At 33.4% G+C, this 16,578-nt stretch overlaps 1 protein-coding gene and 1 pseudogene across 1 annotated transcript in view; both read right to left on the bottom strand.

The window, feature by feature from the left end:
• Window positions 1-16,578, bottom strand: part of COL25A1 (collagen type XXV alpha 1 chain) — a 535,802-nt gene that overhangs the window by 184,059 nt on the left and 335,165 nt on the right. The window lies entirely within an intron of this gene.
• Window positions 12,188-14,078, bottom strand: LOC141546727 (elongation factor 1-alpha 1 pseudogene; annotated as a pseudogene).

The following is a 16,578-nucleotide window of genomic DNA, read 5'->3' as shown; positions in this document are numbered from 1 at the left end:
GTTTCTCCACTCCTGTAATCTCATTAATTAGTATTTCAGCATTCTCAAAGGACCTTGCAGTTTGGTATCAGGCCTCTAAAAACTCTGATAACTCTGCTCAGAAATCTGGATCCTTTCTGTCCTAGTATCAACCCTGTCTGTTCCTCTGGGAGGTAACAGGGAGCTACTCCAAGCCTCACCCTTCTCCCCTGGAGTGGGTTGCCCTTCTGAATGGGCCTTAAGACCTTGAAACTTGCTGCTCTATAAGTAGAGGCTGAGTTAAATGCACAAATGGCTGCAGACCACCTAACTCATAATGACTGTCCATCTCAAACTGTATTCTCTGGCTGAGATGCTCTGGAATAGCAGAGGACCTCACATGATAGCAACAGGGAGCCTTTATATTACTGATTAATTGTGGAGTTATTAGGGAGAGATTTGTCCTTGCCATAAGTCCTTGCATTTTTCTAGTTTTGTTTTTATTTATTTGCCTCAAATAGGGTTGGTCAAAATTATGATGCTAAAACCTTCCAGGTATCTAGAGGAAGATAATTCAATGTTTTGAATATTCAGAAGAGAAAGTGTGGAATGTTGTGCCACAATTACCTTTTAGTGTTCTGACTCAGTTTCCCTAAATTGTTCTGATTCAGTTTCCCTAAATTGTTCTGACCCAATCCCCTTAGTTGCAAACTCTTCCCCCCACCCCTGTTCATTAAGACTGATACAATTCAGGGCTACTCTCTCACCCTGTCAGAACTGGATTGATAGTCTGCTCTCACTCTCAGTGTTCTGACTCTTTCCCTGCCTCAGTCTACCTCTGTAACTGAGCCACGTGTGTATATATACTTCATGGGAAGCACACACTAGCTTCTGGATGCTTTGGACATCAGCTCTGGGGGCAGCATGTCCTGAGCACAATCTCTCCCTTTCAAATAAAATATTAAAAACTCTCTAATCTCTATCTTGCCTCAATTTCTCTGGCATTACAGAACATAATGTAACCAGTTTATTACCCACAATTTAGAAAGCTTCCTGTTTCAATTGCCTCAAAATGTTACAACTTATTCAGTGCTATTTAATTTATTCATCTCTTTAGGGATTCCTATTTTTGAGTACTTTTGGAGACTCTATTGGCCCCTGATTCACAAAATTTACAACATTAGAAGAATAAAGGAATTTTTAAAAATGGGTTTTTGTTTCAGAGAGAAGATTAAGTCCCCAAAGTATATGACGAGGCAGGGTGGTGAGCATGATACAACATATTGGGCAGTCAGTAAGCATTTACTATGTGTCAGGCACTGTATTAAATTCTGAAGATAGAAAGAAAATCCAAAGAATCTCTCTTAGAGAAACTCATGTTTTTGTTTGTTTGTTTGTTGATTTTGTTTTGTTTTGTTTTCTGGAGAAAACAGCAAGCAAATTTGCATAAACAACCTCTAGAAAGAAATAATTAACAGAGGAAAGGCAACAAAACTTAAATTAAGAGGAACTAGGGGAGGTTTCTTTACATTCAAAGAATTACTCAGTTATGGAAAGGATATCATCCAACAAATATATAAGTGAAAAATAAAGTGTTGGTCCACCAAGCAAGGATCTGGCAACCTGACAGATAATTGAAGTACAATTTGTGTATTATTGGTATGCTTGGGATAAGAGAAAGTAAGCAAAGAGCCCAAAACATTGAGTAGACACCCTCCTTCCCATACAGCAAACTATTAAGAACACATGGACAAGATCTGCATATAGGAAATAGGCATAGATTGGTTTTGATTTGCATAGCTAGAGAGTGTATAGTCTTTGATGAGATTCAGAGATCCATTTGAATTTTGGAGTACCTGAGCATTTAGTGCAATACAATAGGTGGCTAGATAGCACAGTGGATGAAGAACAAAATATGCAGTTAGTATATCAAATATCTAGCATTGCTGGAAGAGGTCTGTTACATAAGCAGATTTTCTGGAAAAATGCAGTCTCTCTTTTAAGTACCAATTTTGTTTTTTTGTAAATTTAAACAATTTCAATGAAATTCTAAAATTATTATACATCATTCAATACTGTCTTGATGACTCAGCATCATCATTATTCTTATCAATTGTTAAGTTGAATTGTAATACAGTAATGTCCCCTAGGGGCTCTTTAGTAACAAAATAGTTTGTTCCTACATAAATTGGGCCCACCTTGCTATATATTTTGAATTTAAGATATAATTTATAGTTTAAGTTATAATTTAAGTTTAAAAAGCATATTCTGCCCCAAAGAGTAATGTTAAACGATTACCTATCCAGAAAGAAATTACAGAAGAACTCAAAAAAGACTTTAAAAATCAAAAGAAAGAGATTAAGGGGAGAAAAAAAGAACCATCCAAGAAAAGCAAGAAAAATATGAAAAGAAAGTCAGACAACTAGAAAAGGAAATCCAGAGCCTTAAGGAAGAAAATGTCTCTTTGAAAATTAGAATTAGGCAAGGGTAAGCCAGTGAAGTTATAAGAGGCCAAGAAATAACAAAACAAAGTATAAAGAATGAAAATATAAAAGAGAATTTGAAACAATTTATAAGAAAAACAACATAGAGAACAAACCAAAAAGAGATAACATAAGAATAATTGAACTATCTTCTGAAAGCTATGAACAAAAAAAGAACCTTGATACAATAATAAAATAATTAAAGAAAATTGTAAAAGATATAAAGAAAATTGTTCTGAAGTGATAGAACAAGAAAGAAAGTAGAAATAGAAAAAAATCACTCATCCCAAAGAGATCTTACAATGAAAACACATAGGAAAATGCTGGATAAATTTCAAAATCTCCAAATGAAAGAAAAAATTTTACAAGCAACAACAACAAAAAAGCAATTCAAATATGTTGGAACTGGAACTGTACAGGATTTATCTGCAGCAACTATAAAAGACTACAGGGCTTAGAATATTATATATTGACACTCAAAAGAACTAAGGTTGTGGCTAAAAATATTATGTCCAGCAAAATTAAGTATAATATTGAATGAAAAAAATGGATATTTAATGAACTCTCAAGTTTTCAGGATTTTGTCTCAAACCAGAACCCAATAGAAATTTAAGAACCAACATCAAAGACTGATTTCAAGGGATTCAATAAGGACAAATTTTTATATGTAGAAAGATAAAACTATATTTCTAAGAAACATTTCTAATTGGGTAGCCCAAAAGAAAGATTGGGATAGAGACTAAGTATGATATGATTCTAATAAGCAAAACCATCTAGGAAAAGGTAAAAATTGTAATTATGCTATACTATATGAAGTATTAGAGCAAGAGTCAAAAAAGGAATTAGTGGAAGAGGGCTGGTAGTTCTGAAAACCTAATTGCATAGGGAATAATACATACACATATATAACACATACACACACACACACACACACACACACACACACACACACACACACCCAAGAAAGTTATAGTACCCTCCAAAATCTATGAAGAGGGGGAGGAAATAAAATAAGATGGGGTGTAAAAAGGAGTATAGATTAATGGGAATAAAATATAATGTATAGATTCTGTATAGAAATGTATAGAATAATGTATAGAATTGGATAAAGAGGGCGAATTAGGATGGGGGAGAAGGTAAGGGAGGTTAAATAGCAAGGCAAGTTAAGAAGTAGAACTAAAGTAGAAGAATTAGCAGGGATAGAAAATAAGAGAGATATACAAACACAATAATAATGTTCAGGAGTAGAATTTATTAGAAACAAAAAAGTAGGGGCAGTAATCATTCATCTCAAGACAAAGTCAAACTGAAAGATCAATATTATATAGCCATTTTAATATTGTTTCGAATATATGTGTATATCTGTATGTGTATATGTGCATGCATGTATGTAGGTAGAGGAGGCCATGAATTTGCTTTTTTATATATTTTGATAAAAATATTTTAATAGTTTGAGAAGATGCTATATAATATAATTTTACTATGTGGAAGTACATTAAATATATAAACATGGATTATAGTATAAGGTGTTACATACATGTTGAAAATGCCTACATGTATGGCCATGGATTTCCTTAAAATCCCTAATGAAAAGATACACAATATTATCATATATTAATATGTCATATATTAATTCTGTCTATTATACTAACAAAATATTAATGTTAAGAATTTTACAATCATCCACATGTCAAGATCAAGAAAAATATGATCAATGGTTTTCATTGAGATATAAAGAAGAAAGCATAATACATTAATATTTGAGGCATGATGTTTTGTTAACTCTAACATGATTTATTTGGAATAGAATATATTACCACTTTAATGTGACAGGTCTATTATCCACTTAGAAAAATTCAGACTACTCAGCAGCTTCCTATGAAAAAAAAATTGTATTTCTTGGATCATGGATGCATTTTCTTCCCTCTTCCCACAATGAGTCTACTGGGATCTGTAAGAGATTGGATTGGAATGCAAATCTGAAATATGGGGATCACTAAAGTGATACACAAGAAGATTAAGACAAAATTTAAAATTTATGTAAAAGCATAGGGCAGCAAAATGCTATAAAACCTATTCAAACATGGCTTCTTGTTAAAGTCAGGTCATTTTTAATAGCACATGAGAAGCATAACTTCATTTCTATATACTGGGAAAGGGATTCGCAATGATATAAATTTGCAAAGAGAAAGAAGAACAGGATAGACAGGATTACTCAAAAGATTCTGTTGTTTTTCAAAAGTAATTTTCAAATAAAACACATGGAAGGAAGTCACACAACCATATTGGCAATTGTCTCGATGGTATTTGCATGTGGTTTTCCAACTTTCATTTTTTTCCTACTGAGTAATACAGAATTATGACATGCAGGCTACTCAGATCCTTTTAATTCCCAGAGGAATTGCTTTTCCTTTATGCTCAACAGGCAATTCCACAAACTATTAACATTTGGGATAATGAGGAAGGAATATAGGACTTCTAACATTTACACAAAAGAGATGCCTTTACTTTGAAAAAACTACATTTATTTCATTTTTTTAAAGGTTTCTTGTCTCAGTTTTCCTTTTTTGAGTTGCTACAGAAGTTGTTTTTGGTTTTTTTGTTTTTTTGGGGTTTTTTGGCTAAAAAAAAAAAAAAGGATAGTTTATTTTTGCATGTAAGCCCTAGAAAGACTAGTGTAATGTTCTTCTCTAAAATGTAATTTTCTCTGGGAGCAGGTTTCTTGGGGAGCTTCTGGAAACAGCCTTAGTTTCAGTTCAGTTCAATAATCACCTCAAATTCAAGTTCAGATCCTTTATTGTCACCTTCAAAATAGCCTGGTTAGCTTTCTTAGAGGTGTATCTCTCTCCTTGGTTCTGAGAGCTCTTGCAGCTAGTCCTTTGTCTCTTCCAGCTTCTGCCTCTAGCTCCCTCTGAATCCAAAGCCTCCAGCACAAAGGTGAAAAATGGAATAGATCTGACATCGCCTCCAAGAGTGGGATTGTGGACTACTGACTTGTAAATCTCCTAAAGTCAATCCTAGTTGAGGCTCCTAGCTTATATATGCTCTCTAAAGATGTGAACTTTAATGTGTGAACTCTTAAAGGTGTGAACTAAGTACTTAAGCATTGTCTCTATCAATTAAAGTGGCTTAGTACCTTGTTTCAAGTTCTGGTCCATAACCGGTTTATATTAAATTAGGTTACTCTTGGAAGAGATTACTTTCCAGTACTGTATCTACATAAAATATGAAATATATTTTATAGTTGTGTGAATTCCAATAAATGTAAATCCGGCCATGTGCCAGGCAAAACAGTCTGGCTTTTTCTTTTTTAGTATATATAGGTCATGAATATAACTACTTGTTTCATTATGTCTCCAAGTTAATATTGAATATGCCTTTTTTATAACGACTGTAATGTTTAAATTCTCTAGGGAAAACTCAGATGGTTCTACCTTAGACATTCTGCCAAAGATATTCAAAATTATCCATTAGCTGTAGATTTTTTTTCCTCCTATTGCTTTTTTCCTTTGCATCTCTAAGTAATGAACTGAAGCACCTTAAATCAAACTATATATTTAAAAAAATACATAAAAATAAAAGTAATGAATCCTCAATGTTAGGATTATATGTTTATGTGCTGAATTTATACATCACATTCATTCACTAGTAACAAATTGTTTCTATCATTACTGCTAAGTAATAAAATTTAAAGTCTGGTGTCATAGGCCCCTTTCCTTCATATATTTTTCCAATGATTCCCTTTTTATTCTTGATTTTTTATTCTTCCAGAATAATTTTGTTAAATTATGTTTTCTAGCTTTATGAAATAATTCTTTGATATTTTGGTATGGCACTGAATAATTAATTTAGGCTAAATTAAAAATTTTATTATATTGGTTTGGTCTACCAATATGAGAGATTAATGAGAATTTAATATCCTCATTAGAGAAATTAATATTCTTCAGTTATTTAGATCTGCCTTTAATCAAAAGAAGTGTTTTGAAATTGTGTTCATATAATTCCTGTGTATGTCTTGGTAAGTTGTAATGGGCCAGCTTTTGGGATAAGAATTCACCGTTTGACAAAAACTGCTGGGAAATTTGGAAATTAGTATGGCAGAAACTAGGCATTGACCTACACACCAAGATAAGGTCAAAATGGGTTCATGATCTAGATATAAAGAATGAGATTATTAATAAATTAGAAGAACATAGGATAGTTTACCTCTCAGACCTGTGGAGGAGGAAGGAATTTGTGACCAAAAAAGAATTAGAGATCATTATTGATCACAAAATAGAAAATTTTGATTATATCAAACTAAAAAACTTTTGTATAAACAAAACTAATGCAGACAAGATTAGAAGGGAAGCAATAAACTGGGAAAACATTCTTACAGTCAAAGGTTCTGATAAAGGCCTCATTTCCAAAATATACAGAGAATTGACTCTAATTTATAAGAAATCAAACCATTCTCCAATTGATAAATGGTCAAAGGATATGAACAGACAATTTTCAGATGAAGATATGGAAACCATTTCTAACCATATGAAAAGATGCTCCAAGTCATTATTAATCAGAGAAATACAAATTAAGACAACTCTGAGATACTACTACACACCTGTCAGATTGGCTAGGATGACAAGAAAGATAATGCTGAATGTTGGAGGAGATGAAGGAAAATTGGGACACTGATGCATTGTTGGTGGAATTGTGAATGAATCCAATCATTCTGGAGAGCAATTTGGAACTATGTTCAAAAAGTTATCAAACTGTACATACCCTTTGATCCAGCAGTGTTATTACTGGGCTTATATCTCAAAGAGATCTTAAAGAAGGGAAAGGGACCTTTATGTGCAAAAATGTTTGTGGCAGTCCTTTTTGTAGTGGCTAGAAACTGGAAATTGGATGGATGCTCATCAATTGGAGAATGGCTGAAAAAGTTGTGGCATATGAATACATTGAAACAATATTATTGTTCTGTAAAAAATGACCAACAAAATGATTTCAGAAAGGCTTGTAAAGATTTTCATGAATTGATGCTGAATGAAATGAGCAGGACCAGGAGATCATTACATACTTCAACAACAATACTATATTGTATATATTCTGATGGACATGGTTCTGTTCAACAATGAGATGAACCAAATCAGTTTCATTTGTTCAACAATGAAGTGAACCAGCTACACCCAGAGAAAGAACTATGGGAAATGAATATGAACCACAACATAGCATTTCCACTCCCTCTGTTTTTGTCCATTTTTTTATTTTCTTCTCAGGTTATTTTTCCCTTATGTCAAAGGCCGATTTTTCTTGTGTAACAAAATAACTGTATGGATATGTATACATATATTATATTTAACATATACTTTAACATATTTAACATGTATGGGTCTGCCTGCCATCTAGGGGAAGGGGTGGGGGGAAGGAGAGGAAAAATTGAAAAAGAAGGTTTTGCAAGGGTCAATGCTGAAAAATTGCCCATGCATATATCTTGTAAATAAAAAGCTATAATAATAATAATAAAAAAAGGTGTAATGGGTTAGAACTCTGTACTTGAAACAAGGATTCTTACAAGGTGTTAGTTAATTCAGTAGAATTGATAAGACAATAGTTATCTAGTTTAGCATGGTGATTACTAGTTCTCTAGTTCAGTATGAATGAATTAATCTTACAACAAATAATGGTTCCCTAGTGATATAATGATTGGCTTATTTTCAGTATGATAAATGGATTTAACTGTAATAGATTATTTAAGAAGGTCAGAGTCAGACCTAGAGGGGAATTGAATAGGACTGAAACAGACTAGGGGAAGACAGAGGACTGTAGGTTGGAACACAAGGTCTTGGACTGAGACAGACTTCAAGACAGAGACTGTTGTGGTGTCCTCCTACCTCCCCCATAGAAACCAAGACACATTGTGGAGAACCTCCAGAAAGCTAGCCTAGGCCCCAGGCAAGGAGACAAGATTGTGAAGGAGACAATAAAGATTTTTGGACTTTATCTCTGGCTATTCTCATGGTGATTACTCTGCTGAAAGGAAGGCTGATTCAGAGATCTCCAGAAAACTAACCAGAACACTACAGCAAGTAGACTGCCAATTATTTTACAATCCACAATTAAAATGGAACTTCTCTACCTTCTCTTGCCATATTTTGTTGGTAATAATAGAAGTGCTGGTGATTTATGGGGGGGTATTTTATATCCTGCCACTCTGCTAAAATTGTTCATTGTTTGGAATAGTTTTGGTTTTTGTTAACTGTGTAGGGTTCTCTAAGTATATTGTCATATCATTTGTGAAAAGGGATAGTTTTGTTTCATTGTTGACTAACCTTTATTCTTTTACTTTTACTTTTTTTTCTGGTCATTCCTATAAATTAGCATTTCTAGTACTATATTAAATAATAATAAATAATAATGGTGATAGTGGACATCCTTGTTTCACCCCTGATCTCATATTCTGATCTCCAAGATAATGGTTGTGCTTGGTTTTAGACAGATATTACTCATCATTTTGAGAAAAGTTCATTTTATTCTTATGCTTTCTGGTGTTTTTCATAAAAATGAACATTTTGTCAAAAGATTTTTCTCAATCTATTAATTTTTTTTTGTTATTGGTATAGTTACTTATAGTTTTCCTAATATTAAACCAGCTCTGAATTCTTGTATAAATTTCACTTGGTCTTTACATGTGATTTTGCTAGAATTTTATTTAGAGTTTTTGTATTAAGAGAATTGGTATGTATTTTCTTTCTGTTTTGTATAAAAACAATATTTATGAAGTCATTGCATTTGGAAACAAAAAATTTTGACATTTTACTTTACTTATTTAACAAAGTAGCATTTAAGAGTTATATTTAAGAATTATTCAGTAAGTAACTCTCACAGATTCTCAAGCTGTATGACCCCCCCACAAGCCATTCCTGGACATAAATGCCCTCCACAAAATCCTTGATGAAGTTGATCTTTTTTGTACTTGGTTGTTTGCACATTATCTAGTATAATACCAGATGCTCCTAGTGGGAAAGGATTGTTTTTGTCCCTTTATAAATAAATAAAAATTAAAATAAAAATAAAAATTCAGTATTTAGCAAAGTGGCAGTATTTAGCACATAGTGGGCACTTAAACTATTTGTTACCTTAACTTGTCAACACATTTGGAATGATAATTCTTTCATCTAAAAATGATGTCCGTTGGTAGAGAAATAAATCTTATACTTCATTCATCAAAACCTCCAAATACAACACAACTCATAAGTCTATTACTCTAAATGTGTTTGGTAGTAATAGCGCTATAAAATGGGAAAACAAATACTTGAACTTCGAAAGTAAATGATGGTTTAAATATAACTCCTTATCAGTCACATGCAACTGAAACACTTTTTAATTACTAAGTGGTGACTGCTTGTTTCTGGGAGAAATCATCATTTTCATGGGGAAAAGAAACTTTCATTTCAAAGATAGGTTTAGTCATTCTATCAATACTATTTTGAGCCTGGAGGAGGTGGTCAAAGTATCTTTCACAGGATAAAACATTATGACTAAAAATTCCTCTTTACAACAATACTGAAAGCAATTTAGTCTCTTCTTGAAAACTCCTATTGAGAAAAAACTGTAACAGGGCATCAAAGAACAACCCATTCCACCTGAGGACAATTCTTATCATCAGAAAAGGCTGAATTTGTTTGTGGGGAACGGAATTGCTTATATCAAGTCTGAATCTTCAAATTTGCAACATCCACCTCTGGCCCCTATTTCCTGAACATTTCTGGCCAAGGATAAAACAGATCTGAATGACCTTGCTCATTGCCCAGTGGGATAGGAGTAGATTAGAAGAAAGATATTACTGAAGAATCATCCTTTCAAATATGATTTCATAATCTGTGAAAAGGAGCTAGTCTATGAAACACTAATTTAAAAAAACCCATTTTCTTTTCACCTCCCTCTTATTCTCCTTAATGCCTTAATTTCTTTCAACATTAATTTCATTCTTTTTTTTAATAAACCATTTCTCTACATCTTTCTAGTATGATTCATTCAAATCTCTCCATTCTAAATGCCTCATTTCCCCTCCACCTTAAATCATTATTTCTTCCTTCTATCACTTTTTCTCCATCAAGTTATTAATCTTCTAAGTATCCTATGTCTCTAGCAAAGAACACTGTACTTAACTTCCCAATCTCAGTCAAGCTTCCTTAAAAAACTAACCTAAATCTCCCTTTTAATTACCATGTTAGAAAAAAAAAATAAACTTCATTATTCATTTTTCCTTTTTATTATTATTATTCATTATTCCTTTTCCCTTTTCCTCCTGTTCCTACAATTAAATGCAGATATTTTATACACATACACACACAGATATTACTAATCATATATATGTATATATATGTACATATATGCATTCAAATAAATTCCATGTAACACTATACTATCTTTGTCTTCTATTTCTCTGAAGATATATAACATATTCCTTCATAAACCCAAGTTTTCCCATATTTTTCTAAATTCCAAACTCATCATTTCCTACTTCACAGTAGTATTCCAACCTGATGCTGTCTGGTTATTTTAAATGGTTTAAAACAATATTGATTAGGTTGACATACAGTGTAGTTTTCCTATTTTCTCTTTTGAGGAAATATATTTTAGTTTTAACTATGTTTGAGAATACTGAATACTAATCCTGCTTTTATTACTTTGTAAGTTCTACTTTTGATCTTTATTATTATGTTTGTATGTATCTCTTATTTCCTATGCCTCCTGACTGCTCTACTTTACTTCTTGCTACCTGCTACCTCACCTTCCTATTACTTAACTCTTTCTTAATCCTTTCTATCCCCAGGATCCTTCCCTTATCCTTTCCTCCTATTTTTTCCTCTTGCCTTCTTGTTTTTATTTGAATTCAGAAGACTTTTTATCCTATTCCCAGTGGCATATACACCCTTCTATATCACCTTGCTTATCCTATTCTCTAACCTTTTATTTCTTTATAAATTTAGAAGACTTTAATTTTCCTTCTAAATGTATACCTTGTTCTCTTTTTAACCCAGATCTGATGTGAGTAGCATTCCCTCTAAAACTCCTTCCCTTATCTTCTCCAACCCTCCCCATCCCCTTAGCCTCCTTTTTTTCTAAATTTAGAAGACTTTTATACCCATGTAAATATATATATATGCATATATATTTTATAGTATATATTTATATCATATTATATATACATATATATTATATATATATATACATGTATATATATACACACATATATACATGTATATACAGACATATGTTGTGTATGTGTATATGCTGTTCTTTCTTTAATCCATTCCTAATGGGAGTAGGGTTTCAGAACTACCAGCCCTCCTCTCCCTTATAATTCTTCTGTGTCAGTTTTTTCTCTTGCACCTCATTTGTAGAAAATAACTATTCTTGGGGTTAGCTAGATGGTGGACAGAGAACAGGTCCTGGAGTCAGGAGGACCTTAGTTCAGATCCAGCCTAGATACTTAATATTTCCTAGCTGTGTGACACCAAGCAAGTAACAATCCCAATTGCCTCACCAAAAAAAAAAAAAAAGTAATTATTCAATTTCCTACATTTTTTTTGCATTAAACTGTTTTAATGGTCTAAAAATTCTGTGACAGATTTTTGGTCAAGTTGTTTCCATTTAAAAATTACTGATTTTAAAAACTAAAACTTAAAACTCCTTCTGAAGCTTTTATGATGCATTGTAATCATTAACTGATCTTTTATTATTAAACGTAACTGGCCAATTGAGACAGTTTTGAGACCATTCTTTCACCACTGATTAAGACTGGGGTGGCAGGTATTGTACAGAATATTCATTTAGACTTCTGGCTAAGTGATTTTGTGACCTTGTCAGCTCTAGCAGCCTTCTTGGCAACTGCCTTGATGACACCAACTGCAATAATCTGCCTCATATCATGAACAGCAAACCGACTCAGAGGAGGATAATCAGAGAAGCTCTCTACCCACATGGACTTGCCTGGAACCAACGACGGCAACGTCACCAGATTTCAGGACTTAAGGACTGTCTTCCAGCTTCTTATTAGAACGACAATCAATCTTCTCCTTCAATTCAGCAAACTTGCAAGTAATGAGAGCATTGTGACACTCCAGAGCAGGTGCATAGCCTGCACTGATTTGGCCTGGATGGTTCAGGATAATGACCTGTGTCATGAAACCAGCAGCTTCCATTGGTGGGTCATTCTTGCTATCACCAGCCACATTACTACAGCAGACATCTTTGACAGACACGTTCTTGACATTGAAACCAACATTGTCCCCAGGCAGAGCCTCACTCAAAGCTTCACAATGCAATTCAACAGACTTTACTGCAGATGTAACATTGACTGGGGCAAAGGTGACCACCATGCCTCGTTTCGGAACACGACTTTCCACACAGCCAACAGGTACAGTACCACCGTCTTGTAGACATCTTGGAGGGGCTTATCATTTGGATGAATTGGTGGCAGGATGCAATCCAAAGTTGCAAACAGTGTAGTTCCATTATTATTCCCATTCTTACAGGTGACTTTCCATCTCTTAAAGCAAGCCATATTAGAGCTTGGCTCCAGCATGCTTTCACCATTCCATCCTGAAATTGGCACAAAAGCTACTGTATCAGGGTTGTAGCTAATTTTCTTGACATAGATACTGACTTCCTTGACAATTTCTTGTTCACACTAACAATCAGTTGTTTCACACCTAGTATGCAGGCTCAAAGGGCATGCTCTTGGGCTTGCCCATTTTTTGAGATACCGGCTTCAAATTCACCAACACCAGCAGCAACAATCAGGACTGCACAGTCAGCCTGAGATATGCCTGTAATCATGTTCTTGTTAAAGTCTCTGTGTCCCAGAGCATCAATAATAGTCACATAGTATTTGCTGGTTCAAATTTCCACCTGGAGATATATCAATAGTGACACTATTACATTCAAGCTTCAGTTTATCTAAGACCCAGCAGCCTCCTTCTCAAACTTCTCTATGGTTCTCTTATCAATTCCACATTTGGAGATGAGGTGACCAATACTGGTGGACTTGCCAGAATCTATGTGTCCAATGATGGCAATGTTAATGTGAGTCTTTTCCTTGCCCATTTTTGTAGAGGTTTAGTGGGGGTTTTCACAACACCTGTGTTTTGGCAGCAAACCATTGTGAAAAAGAATAATTTTGCTTTTTAGAATCACATCATACTCAGATGAGTATAATCTTTCTTTCAGACTACCAACTTGATAATTACAAACATATTATTTACATTTCCATGTATAAAGTATAAATAGTTTGTTTTTATTGAGTCCCTTGAAATTAGTCTTTGATATTTACCTGATATTTCTCTTGGATCTTATATGTCAAATTTTCTATTTCGTTCAGGTCTTTTTGCAACAAGATCTTGAATATCATTTTTTATTCAGAATACTTAACTTTGCTGGGTGTGATATTTTTTGCCAGAAACCCAATTTTTTTGCTCTTCAATATGCAGTGTTCTAAGACCTGAAGTCCTTTAGTGTATTTGCTGCTAGTATTGAGTGATTCTAATTGTGGCTCTCCCATTGATGATTGATGGATGTTTTTTTTTTTCTTTTCTACTTTGCCCTTTTGTTTCAACCCTTCAGGACAATTTTCTTGGGTTAATTTTTGTATTATTATATAAGATTTTTAAAAAATCAGTTTTCAGGTAGTTCTATTATTCTTATGTTTTTTTTTCTTGATCTGTTCTTATCCTCTTTCTTATCCATTCATATAGTGACTTTTATTATCTTTGTTATCTTTTGTTATATTATGTTTTCATTCAAATAATCCTTGTTGAGAGATTACAACTGATCTGAGGTCATCTTTATTTCCCTTCATCTTTCTTTCCATTGTCCAATGGATTCTTTAGAAATTATTTTATTCATTGGGTTGTAGCCATATAACATAATGGTATTTAAAATGTTTTTTTTTTCCAGAGAACCATAAAAGCACGTGGCGATTTTTCAGTCCCATCCCCTCATACCTAGATTAAACTCAATGTCAATTTGAGATGACTATTCAAAATCTACCTGCTGCTGGACCACTTCAATAAGTTATCTATTTAATTGCCTGATTCAAAGAAATATCTCCTGAGCTTAGTTCAAAAAGAGTGTCATTCTTACATGTTACCCCAATTCTCCCTCCAACAAATACATCATAATGGGCACTTATAGCATCATCTTAGAAAATGGATACTAATTTATATGTAACTAAACATAACAGATATTGGAATCAATGCTTATATACTTGGAATACTAACAAATTCTACTGACAGACTAACAAAGAGTTAATGTAAATTTGCTTCTTTTTAAAATGGAGGCAGTTAGGTACTAGACCTCGAGTCAGAAAGAACAGAGCTTAAAACCCAGCTCTGATTAATTGTATGACCCTAAGCGAGTAACTTAACCTCAGTCTGTCTTACTTTTCTCATCTGTAAAAATGTAGATAGTAATAGCACCTACCTCTCAGGGTTGTTGCAGGGATCAAAGGAGATATTTATAAAGTGCTTTTAACCTTAAAACAATATAAAAATTATTACTATTGTAATTATTATTACATTGGATTTTTAGTAGGAATGGCTTTCTGTGTGTGTAAAAAAATTACCTATAGTATCAAAGCCTTGACGATCAATAATTCTTGTTGTGGTTGTTCTCACATATAGAGAATTCTTGGAGAGTTGCTTGGGAACACTGAGAGGTTAAGTCATTTAATTATGAGTATTGCACTAGGCAATTTAAACACACACAGAGACACACACATACAAAACAACAACAGCAACAACAAAAACCAAAAGCTTAAAAACAGCCTGCCTTCAAGGATTTTATATTATATTGGAAAAAAAGAATATGTATAGGCAAAAAGTATATACCAAGCAGAAACAAAATTATTTTGGGAAGGTTAGCAATACTAGCAATGGGGAGATAAAAATGGGCTTCCTGGAGAAGGTACCAACTGAGTTCATCTTTGAAAGAAGACATCCATTCTTTGAGGCAGTAGTGATGAGAGAGTATATTTCAAGTATGGTGGATTATTTGGTATAATAGTATAAAACAAGAAATGGAATATCATCTAAGGGTATATAGCAAGAAGGCCATTAGGCTAGAATGTGGAGTATTTGAAAGAAAACAACGAACAATTAGTTTGAAAAAGTAAACTGAGGCCAAAATGTAAAGAATTTTAAGTATCAAATAGAGGAATTTTTATTTTATGCTGGGGGCATGTGTCATTGGAGATTTTGAGCAAGGAGGAACCGAAATATCAACTTGGCAATTTATGTAGCAAATGGCACTAGAGACTGGATACTGTGAGAGATGATGATGATTTTTACTACGACAGTGACTATATGAATAGAGAGAAGGAGACAGATGAGACAGATAGAATAGTGGTAGAATTAACAAGACTTAGCTCCTGATGGAATATGAGAGAAGAAAGACAGATAGAAGAGTGTTGGCCAGTGTCTCTCACTGTGAATCTGAGAAACTGGAATTATGGTAGAGACTTCAACAGAAATCAGGAAATTAGGAAAAAGAGTGAGTTTGAGGTAGATTGCCCTTGGTTACATAGGACATGAACCCACATTTTCCTGTTGTCAAAGCTGGATTATGCCTTGTTGCCTCAAGCCCAATAATTATGTGCATCACTTAATAGTATTTTGTTACATGATAACTCATATTCACCACCATTTCCTAATATTTTAAAGCTTGTATCAGGCTTTATGTTAGCCTCTTTTTGCTTTTTCCTTTTACACACATTCCTCGGATATGTCAAATTTTCTCAATCTCTTTCTTGAATTCATATTTCTTTCATTATAATTCATCTCTTTAGCAGTAAAAATGTAATGAAAATATAGAAAATAATTCAGTTTCTGTGTATAATTAATCAAAAGTGACTAGATTTGAAGTAACCAATTTGCACAAATTTATAACATTATTAACCATACTCCATATTTGGTAAATTATTAAAATTCACTTTCAAGTTCTGTGGCAATGTTTCAAATCAGTTAAGTGTCCTGTTTTATTTGCTTGAACATTGTTAAACTCACCATCTGATCAGATAGTTAATGCAACTGAAATGGTTACAAAGAGCCCAGGCTTTCCTCCTAGGAAATATTTGTTCTACTACATTACATAA

The sequence above is a fragment of the Sminthopsis crassicaudata genome, chromosome 6, assembly GCF_048593235.1.
Source record: "Sminthopsis crassicaudata isolate SCR6 chromosome 6, ASM4859323v1, whole genome shotgun sequence".
Taxonomy (NCBI): domain Eukaryota; kingdom Metazoa; phylum Chordata; class Mammalia; order Dasyuromorphia; family Dasyuridae; genus Sminthopsis; species Sminthopsis crassicaudata.
The sequence above is the reverse complement of the archived record's forward strand: the minus strand, read 5'-3'. Positions and strand labels throughout refer to the sequence as shown.